Here is a 15,852-nt window from a genome sequence, read left to right as displayed (position 1 = left end):
TACAGAATCAGAGTTCAGAGGCGTGGTCGGACAGGCAAAGGGTCATAACAAATAATACAGTTCAATATTCCTAATGCTAAGGTGTGAGTTCCTTGATCGTCAACACCTTTGGAAACTATGCTAGAACACAGATACAGACAAGGTCTGAGTGCTACCACGTAGTGATCGCAACGGCAGACAACCAGAGAATGACCAGCACCCAGTATATATAGCAAAGCGCTCTCCAGCTCCTCCCCTAAGTGCTGGACCAATGGCAGGTGGTGAAAATGTCAGCTGACCCGCCTGGTCAGCTGACCCTTTTCTGGCTGTCATATAAGCTCTGCCTCTCAGCGTGCGCGCGCGTCCTTCTGAACCTGTGTGGACTAGCAGTCTCAGCCACACCAGACATGTCTTGTACTGTGACCACTGACTCAGGCGCGGAGACCGCCGCCCCGCTCTCTACGCGAGCGGTGGTTTCCCTGCGTCCAGCCGCAATGCCAGCTGCTATGTCATGCGTACAATCCGCCGCCTCCAACGCGGACTCCACCGTTCTGCCCATGCAGCATGCGGCGGTTTCTTCGCGTTGTGCCGCCATGTTAGAAGCGGAAACAGCCGCCTTACTCTGAGCCCTTTCTGCGGCTTTTCCGCCTTTCCTCACAAGCTGCTTCAACACTATGAAACTCCCTATCTCCCCACATTAGGGTCGCACCGTCCTTAAACATCTTTAAGACGCCCCTCAAAACGCACCTTTTCACCCTGGCCTACCCCTCCTCACTGGTGCTCTAAACCTGCAGCTGAGAACTGAACTCTGGTCCCCTACCTTTCGTGTCTCCACCTCTTCCTCTAGATTGCAAGCCTAAGCATGGTCCTCCTCCTTGTGTTCATGCACCTCCATTGCTGTACACCCATCCTATGGATCTAAGTGAACTCAACTTGCCTAATCTCCATGCTTCCATCCAGTGACTGACTAAGCATTACCTTGTACTCATACTGTGCTGTGTGAAGAAAAACTAATGATGATAGAAAGGACCAGTGTAGATAGAATGATAACATTACATCTTTTGATTCTGAATCTCCCTGTGAAATGCATGGTGAGGGGTGCGACAGGGCATGGTTAGAGGTGTGGCAGAGGCGTGTCTTAAAGTGTCCCTCTGATCTCAAAAAGTTGGGAGGTATGGTCAAGGGCCAATTTAGGAATTTAGGGGGAAGCTAATTAACTTATCTGTATGTTTTCAGAATGAAGGAAGAAACTGGAGTGCCTGGAGAAAACCCACACAGTCACGGGGAGAAAAACAAAAGTATGCTTTCCTAAAACAGAAAGAATTTGCGATAATTCAGGTTGGGGTGAGCTTGAGATGTCTCCCAGAGCAACACTGCTGAATATATGCAAGTTAATTTGCATATATTCAGCAGCGTTGCTCTGGGAGACTTCTCAAGCTCACTCCAACCTGAATTATCGCAAATTCTTTCTGTTTTAGGAAAGCATACTTTTGTCTTTCTTAACATCTTAGTAAGGGGGCTTTTAGGACCATTGTAGTCCCTTACACACTCCAATGAGTTCTGGGTCACCATGAGCTTGCTAGTTAGTCTGTAAGTCACGGGGAGAACATACAATTTCCTTGCAGATCCTTTACTTTGACTATTTTGGCCTTTTGGACGTTACTGTCATGTCCAAAAAGCTGCTGCTGCGCGCTCCCACACGCACGCCCGCGGGCTCCCGTGCCGCCCCTGTTAGCCCTGAGATCAATGACTGGCAACATAGTTCCCAAGTCCCCGGTAGACAGACCAACAGCTCCTTATGAGAAGCCATGGTCTTTCTAAACTTAAAAAAAAATCACGTCCTCCTTATACTTCCTGTAAGTGAGAGTGCTCGCTTACAGGATGGAATAAAAAAAATGAATGTGGCCAAATAGTAAAACTACATGTACATACATTTTTTTGCACACAAAACACAATAAATTACATTTAAAGTGAACCAGAGACGAAGCACCCTCATGTATTTTACCATATATATCAGTGGGGACATTAGAGAAAACATCTACCCTGCTCTCTGTTTCATCCTTCACTGCTCAGCCTGCTTCTATTCAGCCCTGATAAAATCCCCAACTGAGCATTCAGTCTGGCTTTGCTATAATGACTCAGCTATAATGATTCCCGAGCAAAGCCAGCAGGGTGCAGGCTTGGGCTTGAAAAGACACTAGAGAACACAGACTCAGCTATAATGATTCCTGAGCAAAGCCAGACTGAATGCTCAGTCAGACATTTTATCATGGCTGCTAAGAAGCAAGCTGAAAAGTTAAAAATGAAACAGAGAGCAGGGTAGGTGTTTTCTCTAATGTCCCCACTGATATATATGGTAAAATGCATGTGGGTGCTTCGTCTCTGGTTCACTTTAAAATTAACTGTTTACCTGACACTTCCAAAAAATACCTAAATAACATTTTTAACTATTTTTTTTTTCAAATTACAAGAAAAAAAAAAAAACATAAATAGTTACCTGAGGGTCTAAACTTTTTTTTAATATGCATGTCAAGAGGGTATATTAATAATATTTTTTACATTATAAGCTTATACATAACGATGGATGCAAAACTGAAAAAAATGCACCTTTATTTCAAAATAAAATATTGGCGCCATACATTGTGATAGGGACATAATTTAAATGGTGTAATAACCGGGATAAATGGGCAAATAAAATACATAGGTTTTAATTATGGTAGCATGTATTATTTTGAAGCTATAATGGCCGAAACCTGAGAAATAATGATTTTATTTCAATTTTTTTCCTAATATTTCTGTTAAAATGCATTTAGAAAAAAATAATTCTTAGCAAAATGTACCAAATGTACCAATGTAACAAAATGGCGGAAAAAATAAGATATAGATCAATTCATTGTGATAATTAGTGATGAAGTTATTGGCGAATGAATGGAAGGTGAAAATTGCTCGGTTGCATAAGGTGAAAACCGACTGAAGGCTGAAGTGGTTAATCCTGCGTGTCCCCTCTATCTGCTGTCCCAGCTCGAGCCGCCCCACTGATATAACCTTCTCCACTGATATTAAAAATGCTCTTTACAGAAATAGTAAACTAAAACCAGCACCACTACAAATTTGGGATCGCACTTGAGCTGCGCAAAACACAAATGATTTGCTGCAATTGCATTTCACTGTGCTTGCGTTTTCTTGTGCATTTTTTGAGTGTGTTTTTCAGTTTTGGAAATACATTTGCCTGCATTGCCTGTACAGTGTCAAAATACATTTAATTCAAAGTGCATGTTTCACCGCAACCCTGATGCAAAAATGGGAATGTGGACAAACAAAAAAATTCCAAGTGGTCCACAGCAATACATTGCATCTGCAATTCTTTGCGTTTAACACAAAGCAGAGAAATGGCCACTATTTCAGGGAATGTACGCCCTGCCAAAAGTGTGCTAACCAATTCTACAATCTCCCGAACGATTTACTGTACGATGGATGAAATCAGGTACTGTTAATGGTGCCGATCAGGGCCGGTTCTAGACTTTTTGTTGCCTGAGGCAAACTTGTGAGGAAGCGCCTGCCCCTCCCCCAACCCCTGATTTTGAATGATCGCGCAGTGCCCATCAATTTACTCGGCTTCATTTAATGTTCTCAGACAGCAAGGGAGCATATGCAGCAATTTGAGACATGACATGCTGCAGCTCAACACAGTAACACACTGGCTGGCTGCAAGTCTGTGACAAACAAACTACTCACCCTCAGCCAGTCAGCTGTCCTCCATTCCTCCACAGTCAGGACAGCAGTGCCACCTCCTTCCTTCTGCTGTTCAAGTCACATGAAACACACTGCTCTCCTGCTTCTCCCCTCCTCAATCACTGTCAGACTCCTCACACAGCACAACAAGCTGCTTTTCCCCAATGATGCTCTCCTGCCTCCCCCTCCTCCCTCACTGCCAGACTCCTCACACAGCACAACAAGCTTCTTTTCCCCAATGATGCTCTCCTGCCTCCCCCTCCTCACTCACTGTCAGACTCCTCACACAGCACAACAAGCTGCTTTTCCCCAATGATGCTCTCCTGCTTCCCCCCTCCTCAATCACTGTCAGACTCCTCACACAGCACAACAAGCTGCTTTTCTCTAATGATGACCTCTTCACCTCGCTCTCCTCTCGCTTCTCCTCCTACTCTGACTGCATGCTGTTAGTGTAAACACAGTACAAACATGCTGCCCCTGTAATCTCTGTGCCTGATGCAAGTGTTTCACCTTGCTTCATGAGAGAACCAGCTCTGGTACCGATCAAAGATGAATGATCCGTTGATTCTTTAAAGGACTTACGAGGCCTGATTTTTAAAAAATAAACAAAAAAAGTTAGATACCTGTGTGTTTTTGTAAGGCACGGAGGACGCCGTCCGCGCCCTCCGTGCCATTCCGCCGGGTCCCCGCTGCTGAATATCCCCCCGAACGACCCCCGACCGCACGGCCCGGGTCGGGCTCTCCAGCCTCCACCAAGATGGCCGCAGGAGCTGGCCGCGGCTGCGCAGTCCGCATAGCCGCAAGTGCGGCTGCGCAGCTCTAAGGCCAACCCCCCGATCCACGTAACAGTAGCGTGCATCGGGGAGTTGGCCTTAGAGCTGCGCAGCCGCACTCGCGGCTATGCGGACTGCGCAGCCGCGGCCAGCTCCGGCGGCCATCTTGGTGAAGGCTGGAGAGCCCGACCCGGGCCGTGCGGTCGGGGGTCGTTCGGGGGGATATTCAGCAGCGGGGACCCGGCGGAACGGCACGGAGGGCGTCCTCCGTGCCTTACAAAAGCACACAGGTATCTAACTTTTTTTGTTTATTTTTTAAAAATCAGGCCTCATAAGTCCTTTAAAGGGACTCCGAGCTCTAAAAATAATCGAAATTGGTACTTACTTGGGGCTTTCTGCAGCCCACCGTAGGTCGGGAGATCCCACGGCGGCGTCCTGGCTCCTCTCCCAGTCTCTCCACACAAATGGCTTACGGCGACACTGGGCCCGAGTGTCGGGCCCTCTCTTCCTGGAAGATGACGTTAGTCGTCATCACGCCGGCTGCCTCACGTCATCACGCCGGCCAGTGTGACTGTACTGCGCATGCGCGGTTTATTCGCCCAGTGTGTGTTCTATCTCTATATACTTTTATCCTCCCTGTACCTGACGATACTGCACCATTGGGCTCCCGGTCTCTCCCTACTTCTCACCTAGGTATTCGCCCAAAGAAGACCTCCCCCTCCCCCCCATAGTGGAGAGGAGGTTAGTGTTAGGCATAGGTGAGGTTAGTGTTACTTGTAGATAGGGTAAGTGGTTAGTGTAAGTGTTAGTGTTACACTAGTGTTAGTGTAGTGTAGTGTTAGGCTCCTCTGGTTAGTGTTGGCACCCATGTTGACCCCATATTCACAATGGGGACACGAGCATTTGGAAAATCAAAATCAAAACCGGCTCTAACCCCTTTTAGAATAACCAAAGCTAAGTCGTGTTTTTCCTGCAATTCAGAATTAATTAGAGCCCCCCCCCCCCCTTTTTTTTTTCTTAATAACTGCAGTGGTTCTTAAACATTCTACAAACTTCACCTCCCTCCAGCCATTGTGTTACACCGCATTACAAGTTACACAGCTAAGAACACTTACAATATTCGCCTAATTCCAGCCAGTTCAGAGACTATATCACTCCACAAGGGTCTTAAGAAAATGTAATCTAGAACAGCGGCGGCGGGGTAACTTACAAAACGACCGACCCCCGGGGGAAACATCGACGACAGGCGCTAAATGATGTTTATTAATATTAATGTAGTGGTCCTTTCAAAGGCACAAAACTCATTGCTTCGATGTACTCATTTACCTATTAATTACAACTGCACTTAATGACTCCCAGCACTCAGCCTTCCCTCTCTCGCTGCAAATTAGGTGTTTCTTTGTGCTGAAAAAAAAAAGAGCACCAGTTATTTTAGAGATCAATAAAAATTAAAACTTATTTCACCTGTGTATATCATTCGCCAGCCTCCGAGTTCAGCAGATCTCCGCCACGACGCTTCAAAGAGCGCGCTAATCGCTTAATTAATCTAACTCTTGCTCCTGTAGCAAATTATGACGCACTTTCTTGTAAAAATGATTAAGTTGCTAATTAAGCTGTTTATAACCCGTTTCCCTGGGTTGCCAATGATAATTAACATGCAAATTAGCTCCGGGAGGGGACTCGCAAGGGTCCTAAGTTCATTACCAAGTTAATTACTGTTTGCCTACATAAGCATTGCTCTTATAAATAGTGGCATTTGACTTAATAGGCAAAAAAAAGGAAAGATAATTAGACTGAAGGGAGTAATGAAATGGATTGCTCTGTAAAAATATTTTTCTTTATTTTATTACTTTTTTTATGTATTTGTGCACACCAATCATTGGGTGCCGACTGTGTGGCCTGTTGGCTGTTTTAAAGAGACACTGAAGCGAAAAAAAAATGATGATATTATGATTTGTATGTGTAGTACAGCTAAGAAATAAAACATTAAGGGCCATATCCTATTCAAGGTGATAAGTAGCTTGCAGATGCGAGCTACTTATCACCTTGCCATCGCGCGAGGATTACCGGCAAATCCTATTGCCCATATCCTTCGCGCGATGGCCGATCGTTAGGGAGCATTACTCAGGCGAAAGCCTGAGCGATGCTCCCTGTTACCGAGCGATGGGGAGTGAGGTTTACGCTGTGGTGCTGTCCATCAGCACCACGGCCTCACTCCCCACACATGCGCACTCGTCCGCCGAACATCGCCGACATCTTCCGCTGCAGCATCTGGGGGTCTCCTTTAATAAGGAGACCCCCAGAGCTCCCCGTCGGGTCGCCGCACAGTTTAGAAGCCAGCGCGCAGCTCTGCCGGGCTCCTCTGTCATACGTACCGCCGCCGATCACCCGCCGCCTCTCGCCACAAAATCCGTCACGTAATTACAGTATATCTAACACTGTAATTACTGTGCGCATAGAAGGAGCCCGGGCAAAGCATCTTTGAATCTGCATCCGGGCTCCCCATTGGTCTGCTGTGTGAGCCATTTTATTGGTTCAGACAGCAGACCAATGGGGAGCCCGGCTGCAGATTCAAAGATGCTTTGCCCGGGCTCCTTCTATGCGCACAGTAATTACAGTGTTAGATACACTGTAATTACGTGACGGATTTTGCGGCGAGAGGCGGCGGGTGATCGGCGGCGGTACGTATGACAGAGGAGCCCGGCAGAGCTGCGCGCTGGCTTCCAAACTGTGCGGCGACCCGACGGGGAGCTCTGGGGGTCTCCTTATTAAAGGAGACCCCCAGATGCTGCGGCGACGACGTGCGTTAGCTAGTTTAGACCTGCTTTTTGCAGGTCTAAGCTAACGCTCATGTCTGCCGGGAAGCATCGCTTCCCGGAGACATGATAAGGGTAATTGGATTCCGTGTTAAGAACTCGCTGGGCGATCTTATCGCCCAAGCGAGTTCTTTTCCGCCTGGGGGGGTCTAAAGTTTAATTAGATTAGGCGATGCCCCCATCGCCTAAGTTAAGAACTCGCCAGTGCTTAGCGCTGGCGAGTTCAGCAATAGAATATGGCCCTAAGATCAGATACATCAGTCTAATTGTTTCCAGTACAGGAAGAGTTAAGAAACTCCAGTTGTTATCTCTATGCAAACAAGCCATTAACTCTCCGACTAAGTCTAAAGCCGCATCTACAGGAAGATGCAGCCGCGATGCTCCTTATCAATCGAGCCGCTGATGCGGCTCGATTGATAAGATCGGACAGGACGGATCTCCGCACCGCCGATTCCCTGCTCGCTCCCCGCGAGGGGACAATGGCAGGGAATCGAGCGGAAGATAAGCGGTGCCGGCGGGGACGAGCGGGCACAAGCGGGGAATCGAATGCGGCGCACACGCGGCGAGCGGGGACGCGGCGGGCACGCGGAAGAGGCGATCCGGCTAATCGAGCCGCCGGATCGCTGCAAAATCTTATAGTGTAGACGGGGCTTTAGTCATGGAGAGGGCTGTTATCTGACTTTTATTATCTCAACTGTAAGTGAACTATTTACTTTTCCTCTGCTAGAGGAGAGGTCATTACTTCACAGACTGCTCTGAAAGAATCATTTTGAATGCTGAATGTTGTGTAATCTGCACATATTAGAGAATGATGCAATGTTAGAAAAAACACTATATACCTGAAAATAAAAGTATGAGAATATTTTCTTTGCTGCTAATCTTCTAGTAATTATTCATAGTACACAACCAATTCACTATATCATATATTTTTTTTTCGCTTCAGTGTCTCTTTTAGGTTTATAAAAATGGATGTGCAGTCTGGGCGGTTTGCAACAACCAATCCTATTTCAGCTGTCATTTTTGTATTTTTATTTTTTAAAGAAAGGAACATCTGATTGGCTGCAAGTGACAATAGGATAACTCCCGACAATGAGACATTTGCATAGCTCCCAACTTTAATAGCTCCCTAACTCTCTTTGGGAACCAAATCCCTCTGTCCCTCTTTCTCCCCCTTATTTGTCCCTCTTTCAAGACCGATGTACAGTAACAGATATGTGTAAATATATATATTATTTTTCTGTAAAATGTGTTTAAAGCAGTAGGATCAGCCATACTATGCCAGGGAAAAAAACACATATATAAGTAGATAAATACTTGATCTACTTACATAACACATGTATTATACTGTCCACATTTGGATTTCAGTGAATGTTATATAGTAAATAACGAGAATTCTGTTCCTGGTGGGGGCCATGTCTTTTGCCCACAGTTAAGGCTAACTCGTGATGTCATTTCTGCCCTTTACTTTTTTCTTGTCTCCCCCAATCGCTGAGTCACCTCAGCCTTGCTTGTGAACACAAGTGAGTAGGGGATCAGGTTTCAGATAAGAAGCTGGCAGGGAAATAAATGGAAGAGGAAGAATAGATTATAGATAAAAAGAACCCCCAGCATGCAATTCTTTGGCACGACTACTAAAGGGCCAGTGCTCCTTACGTATGTGATAACTCCAAATCATAACAGCAGAAAATGTTTTGCAGGTTTTGAATGCAGGCTTAGCATCTTTATCACTTAATACACTCAGACCAGTTGCTGTTGAAATTTGATTTTTATGGTGACGATACCGCTTTAACCAGGGCCGGTTCTCTCATGAAGCAAGGTGAAACATTTGCATCAGGCCCAGAGATTTCAGGGGCAGTATTTTTGTACTGTGTGTACCTTCCTGAGGAGGAATGGAGTGGCTGAGAGTGAGCAGTTTGTGTGTCACAGACTAACAGCCAGCCAGTGTGCTATTGTGTTGAGCTGCAGCATGTCATGTGAGAACATTAAAGGAAGCAAAGTAAATTGTTGGGTGCTGTACGATCATTCCAAATCGGGGGGGGGGGGGGGGGGGGTGCAACAAAAAGTCTACAACCAGCCCTGTGATTAACTGACTCAAAACTTTTAAATACACAGTAGATATTTACAAATATATGCAAGAGATAAATCGCAGTACACAAGGAACAAGCTAACGGGCAGTCATACAGGCAAAACATGAACCAGGATATAAAACCATACAATGTAGTCACTTAGGCAAAGAATCGTCAAGAGCAAGGCTAGAGGTCAAACACAGGATAGCAAGAACATAGGATAAACAGGACACAAGGGCCGGTAACTCAGGCTAGGAGGGCCAGGACACAGATACGATGAGCTAGCACTGGAATAATGCTCAGGCTTGGCTTATATTATTGTGCAAAGACATCAGGTGATCATCCAAATCTCCTCCCAACAATAGTCTGTAGAGGAGAACACGTTCTGGAGGAGTGAGCCCTCTGCTGGCTGGCAGAGAAACAACATGATTCAGGATGAGTTTATACTGACATCTGCAGGTGAAGAGAGGAAGTTCATGAAGTGTATTCACAGAGATGTCACCAGCAGAGGCAGAGCCTGACAGGACAATGACCTTCTGGGATGGGTACAAAGACGGGCAACGAAATTAATCAGAGGGATGGAAGATCTCACTTACCAAGAAAGGTTGGACAAACTGGGCTTATTTAGCTTGGAAAAAGGTGACTGGGAGGGGGCCTGATTAACATGTATAAATACATCAGAGAGCAATACAAAAGCTTGACAGATGAGGCTTTTGTCCCTAGAGTTGTAGGACAGACAAGGGGACATGGCCTGCATATGGAGGACATTTTTTTTGCCATCTATTTAGAAAGGGGTCCTTCACAGTGAGAGTGCTTAAAATCTGGAATATCTTACCTCAGGAAGTAGTTATGGCAAACTCTATATCTGCATTTAACGAGGGCTTGGATCAGTGGCAGACACAGCCAGCAGTGGGCCCCTGTGCAAAATTGCAATTGTGGGCCCCCTAGGACCTGCGGCACACGAAGGGCGCCGCGACAAAAAATGGGCGTGGCTACAATAGGTGTGGATAGAACCTGTGGCGCGTATCGCCGCGGCAAAAAAATGGGCATGGCAATGACCGGATGAGGGCGGAGCTAACTGTAACTTAAAGCCAACCCGGGGTGAGGGTTTATTTCCTTTTAAACAATACTAGTTGCCTGGCGGCCCTGCTGATCTATTTGGCTGCAGTAATAATTTGAATTACACCAGCAACAAGCATGCAGCTAATCTTCTCAGTTCTGACAATATTGTCAGAAACCCCTGACCTGCTGCATGCTTGTTCAGGGTCTATGGTTGAAAGAATAAGAGGCAGAGGACCAGCACGGCAGCCAGGCAACTGGTATTGCTTAAAAGGAGAGAAATATGGCAGCCTCAAGATTATTCTCACCTCAGGTTCCCTTGAAAAGTGCAGCACAAAGACAGTGGGCCCAAGTTTTGGTGACTCTTTCCCCAGAAAATTCACATAATTGTGCAGGTTTTCTCAAGAAAATACACGTAATGTGAGCAGATTTGCCCAGAAAATACGTGCAATCATGTTGGCAGATATGCCCAAAAAATACGTGCAATCATGTCGGCAGATATGCCCAGAAAATACGTGCAATCAAGTCGGCAGATATGCCCAGAAAATACATGCAATCATGTCGGCAGATATGCCCAGAAAATACGTTCAATCATGTCGGCAGATATGCCCAGAAAATACGTGCAATCATGTCGGCAGATATGCCCAGAAAATACATGCAATCATGTCGGCAGATATGCCCAGAAAATACGTGCAATGAAGTCGGCAGATATGCCCAGAAAATACGTGCAATCAAGTCGGCAGATATGCCCAGAAAATACGTGCAATCAAGTCGGCAGATATGCCCAGAAAATACGTGCAATCATGTCGGCAGATATGCCCAGAAAATACGTGCAATAAAGTCGGCAGATATGCCCAGAAAATACGTGCAATCAAGTCGGCAGATATGCCCAGAAAATACGTGCAATCAAGTCGGCAGATATGCCCAGAAAATACGTGCAATCAAGTCGGCAGATATGCCCAGAAAATACGTGCAATCAAGTCGGCAGATATGCCCAGAAAATACGTGCAATCATGTCAGCAGATATGCCCAGAAAATACGTTCCATCATGTCAGCAGATATGCCCAGAAAATACGTGCAATCATGTCGGCAGATATGCCCAGAAAATACATGCAATCAAGTCGGCAGATATGCCCAGAAAATACGTGTAATCATGTCGGCAGATATGCCCAGAAAATACATGCAATCATGTCGGCAGATTTGCGCAGAAAATACATGCAATCATGTGACAGACCTGCCCAGAACATACACCTGCTAATATAAATAAAAAAACAAAAACATTTACTCACCTGCAGCAGCAGACCTCCTGTCCCAGCCTCCATCCGGCGCGCAGCTCCCATGGGTGGATAGGTAGCCTGGTGGGTAGGTAGGCAGCCTAGTGGGTGGGTAGGTAGGTAGCCCTTATCCGGGTGGGTAGGTAGCCTGGTGGGTGGGTAGGTAGGTAGCCTGGTGGGTAGGTAGCCTGGTGGGTGGGTTGGTAACTAGCCCGGTAGGTAGGTAGGTAGCCTGGTGGGTGGGTGGGTAGGTAGCCGGGTGGGTGGTTAGGTAGGTAGCCGGGTGGGTAGGTAGGTAGGTAGGTAGGTAGCCGGGTGCGTAGGTAGCCTGGTGGGTGGGTAGGTAGCCGGGTGGGTGGTTAGGTAGTCGGGTGGGTAGGTAGGTAGGAAGCCTGGTGGGTGGGTAGGTAGCCGGGTGGGTAGGTAGGAAGCCTGGTGGGTGGGTAGGTAGCCGGGTGGGTGGGTGGTTAGGTAGCCGGGTGGGTAGGTAGGTAGAAAGCCTGGTGGGTGGGTAGGTAGCCGGGTGGGTAGGTGGTTAGGTAGCCGGGTGGGTAGGTAGATAGGTAGGTAGCCGGGTGGGTAGGTAGCCTGGTGGGTGGGTAGGTAGCTGGGTGGGTGGGTAGGTAGCCGGGTGGGTGGTTAGGTAGGAAGCCTGGTGGGTGGGTAGGTAGCCGGGTTGGTAAGTAGGAAGCCTGGTGGGTGGGTAGGTAGCCGGGTGGGTAGGTGGTTAGGTAGCCAGGTGGGTAGGTAGGTAGGAAGCCTGGTGGGTGGTTAGGTAGTCGGGTGGGTAGGTAGGTAGGAAGCCTGGTGGGTGGGTAGGTAGCCGGGTGGGTAGGTGGCTAGGTAGCCGGGTGGGTAGGCAGGTAGCCGGGTGGGTAGGCAGGTAGCCGGGTGGGTGGGTGGGTAGCTATCCGGGTGGGGGGCCCGACTCCTATCCTCCCCCCCTTCCTCACCTCGGGTGGCCCCCCTCCCGATATGCGCGGCGGGAGAGCGGCAAATACAGGAAGTCTCCGGGGCTCCAGGCAGACGCTAGAGGCTCAGCCGCTTGGTCTCCAATATGTCTCCAACTCTGTATACTGCTTGCTACTTCCTGGTTTAGTAGCGAGCAGTATAGAGTTGGAGACATCGGAGACCAAGCGGCCGCTGAGCCTCTAGCGCCTGCCCGGAGCCCCGGAGACATCCTCTATTTGCCGCTCTCCCGCCGCGCATACCGGGAGGTGGGCCCCCCGAGGTGAGGGAGGGAGGATAGGAGTCGGGGCCCCCCAGGGGAAAAAAAAATAAAAAAAAAATATATAAAAAAAAATACTTAATGGGCCCCTGAAGCAACGGAACTTCAGGGGCCCTCGTGCGGCGGCACGGCCTGCACGGCCGTATGTCCGCCACTGTTGCTTTCCTTGCATTGAAGGTCATCCATGGCTGTAATTATTAGGTAATATGTGGAAGAGCTGATCCAGGGATTTATCTGACTGCCATCTGGAGTTGAGAAGGAATTTTTCCCTTTTAAGGCTAATTGGCCCAGGCCTTGTAAGGTTGTTCGTTTTCCCTGGATCAACTGGGACATGTGCAGGTTCAGCATGGTGTTTTATTTATTTATTTTTGTATTTAGTATTATTTTATTTATTTTTTCCTGGTTGGACTTGATGGACAAAAGTCTTTTTTTCAACCAAACTATGTTACTATGTATTCATTCTGTGTTCCTCTCTGTTCTAAGTAAGCTGCAATTCCTGATGGTGGTGTAGGCTTTATCTTCAGATAAGAGTTCTAACGCGTGCATGAAAAAAGAGCGCCGTGAAAAAAGGGCCCGGCTGGATAACGAAATGGTGCAGGTGAATAACGAAATCTGATTACGATAAACATCGTTGTCAAACTTGGTTAACGATAAATACAGCTATGAGTAAGGACCAAGGTCCGAAACATGTCAGCTGATGGTGTGTGATTTTATCTGGATACGTCCACAATAAAGGATCTCGATCTTAAGGACATTGTGCGGGCTTCTTTTGTATCTCTGTATCCCTGGTCTGGCTATCCTGGTCCTGGCACTGTCCTTGCATGGTGTGAGCAGTTCCTCCTAGTTCTTCTCTTCTAACGATAAATACAGTTGTAAAAACAGACGGGAAATAATAACGAAAAGATATTAACGTTAAAAATTATTATGCACTTCAACAATACAGCTTAACCCAACTTACCCTCATACAGAACCCTCCCCTGGTGGTGCCTAAAACTAACCACTCCCCCAGTGGCGCCTAACCCTAACCACTCCCTGGTGGTGCCTAATCCTAACCACCCTCCCGGAGGCGCCTAAGCCTAACCCCCCCGGTGGTGCCTAACCCTCACCACTCCCCCGGTGGTGCCTAACCCTAACCCCCCCCCCCCCCGGGTGGTGCCTAAGCCTTACCCCCCTGCCTGGTGGTGCCTAAGGTTTCTTTATAGGAGGATCGATTTAAATCAAGTGAAGCCACAAAATAGCGATCTGTTTTCAAAATTTTTGTTCACTTTCAATGTGATTTAGTAACAGCACACCAGAAAAGAATATATGAATGAAGGTGGAAAACAACCACCTTCATTCATATATTCTTTTCTGGTGTGCTGTTACTAAATCACATTGAAAGTGATTTTTATTGATGTTAATGTATATGTATTTGTTTAATTTATAGATAATTCTCTATGCTTTGTAAAGGCCTGACGAAGGGTCAATAACCCGAAACGGACTAGTGTCGTCGCCTGAACTAAAATTACCTTTATTCATCAAACAAAGCACACTGTGTCTATGATCTGCTTTTTGTATTGCTTTTTATGTCTGTACCACAAATTTTTGTGCTGCTTTACAAATAATTTTTCTACCTTTTTGAAGAAGAAAAATATTTTTTTGTGAATATAATAAAGTGTGAAACAAAAATTTTGGAAACAGATCGCTATTTTGTGGTTTCACTTGATTTAAATCGATCCTCCTATAAGGAAACCTGGTACTATATGAGCATAGTGGTGTTTTCAAGTGTGGATCGTTATACTAACAAGAGTTCCTTTTTTGTTACCTGGGACTCATTCCCAACCATATTGAAACATATGATTACCACTGGTGGTGCCTAACCCTAACCCCCCTCCAGGTGATGCCTAAAATTAACAGCCGCCTGGGTGGTGCCTAACCATAACCACTTCCCCTGGTAGTGCCTAACCCTAACCGCCCCTGGTGGTGCCTAAACCTAACCTCCCCCCCCCCCCCCCCCGTGTTGCCTAAAACTAACTGCCTAGCCCTAACCACTCCCCCTGCTGGTGCCTGACCTTAATCAATCCCTCTGCAGAAACACCCTTTTACACATAGAAACAATAATATCTTTGATAACACAATATCTGTACATACAAACAAAATAATATGACAAAAAGTTTACAAGCTTCTAAAACGATAACATACTTCAAAAACTATAATGTTCTAATGTTGTTAACGATATTTATCACAGCTCTCTTTTTTCTGATTTTTTTTGCAGTATTAACGATAATTGCATTAGAGTCTATGGGGCGCCCTTTGCGTCCCACTCTCAGCCGGACCCCTTTTTTCCTGCTACCGTTCTAACTTGTTATACTGGGTGCCTATCTGCATGTACAGAACACTCTACTAGACGGTAGCAGGAAAAAATGGCGCCGGCTGAGGGTGGACGATTTCGATTTAATTTCGTTAATAAAATTAAAACATTATAGTTTTTGAGGTAGTTGTCATTTTAGAAGTGTATAGTTTTTGCCATATTATTTTGTTAATAAGTACAGATTTTACGTTTTCAAAGGCATTATCGGTAATATGTCGTAAAGGGGTGTTTCTGCTGAGGGAGTGGTTAGGGTTAGACACCACCAGGGGGAGTGGTTAGTGTTAGGCACCACCTAGGCGGCGGTTAGTTTTAGGCAACACCAGGGGAGGTGGTTAGGGTTAGACACCACCAGGGGGGTTGTTAGGGTAAGACACCACCAGGGGGGTTAGGGTTAGGCACCACCGGAGGGTGGGTAGGTTTAGGCGCCACTGGGGGAGTTGTTAGTTTTAGGCACCACCAGGGGTGAGTTCCGTGTGAGGGTACGGTTGGGTTAAGCATTGACGAAAACCGCAACGATATTTAATGATAATATTTATTCGTTATTATTTCTCGTTTGTTTTTGCAAAAGTAATTAT

Source organism: Hyperolius riggenbachi, chromosome 6, assembly GCF_040937935.1.
Source record: "Hyperolius riggenbachi isolate aHypRig1 chromosome 6, aHypRig1.pri, whole genome shotgun sequence".
Classification (NCBI taxonomy): domain Eukaryota; kingdom Metazoa; phylum Chordata; class Amphibia; order Anura; family Hyperoliidae; genus Hyperolius; species Hyperolius riggenbachi.
Note: the sequence above shows the minus strand (reverse complement) of the source record.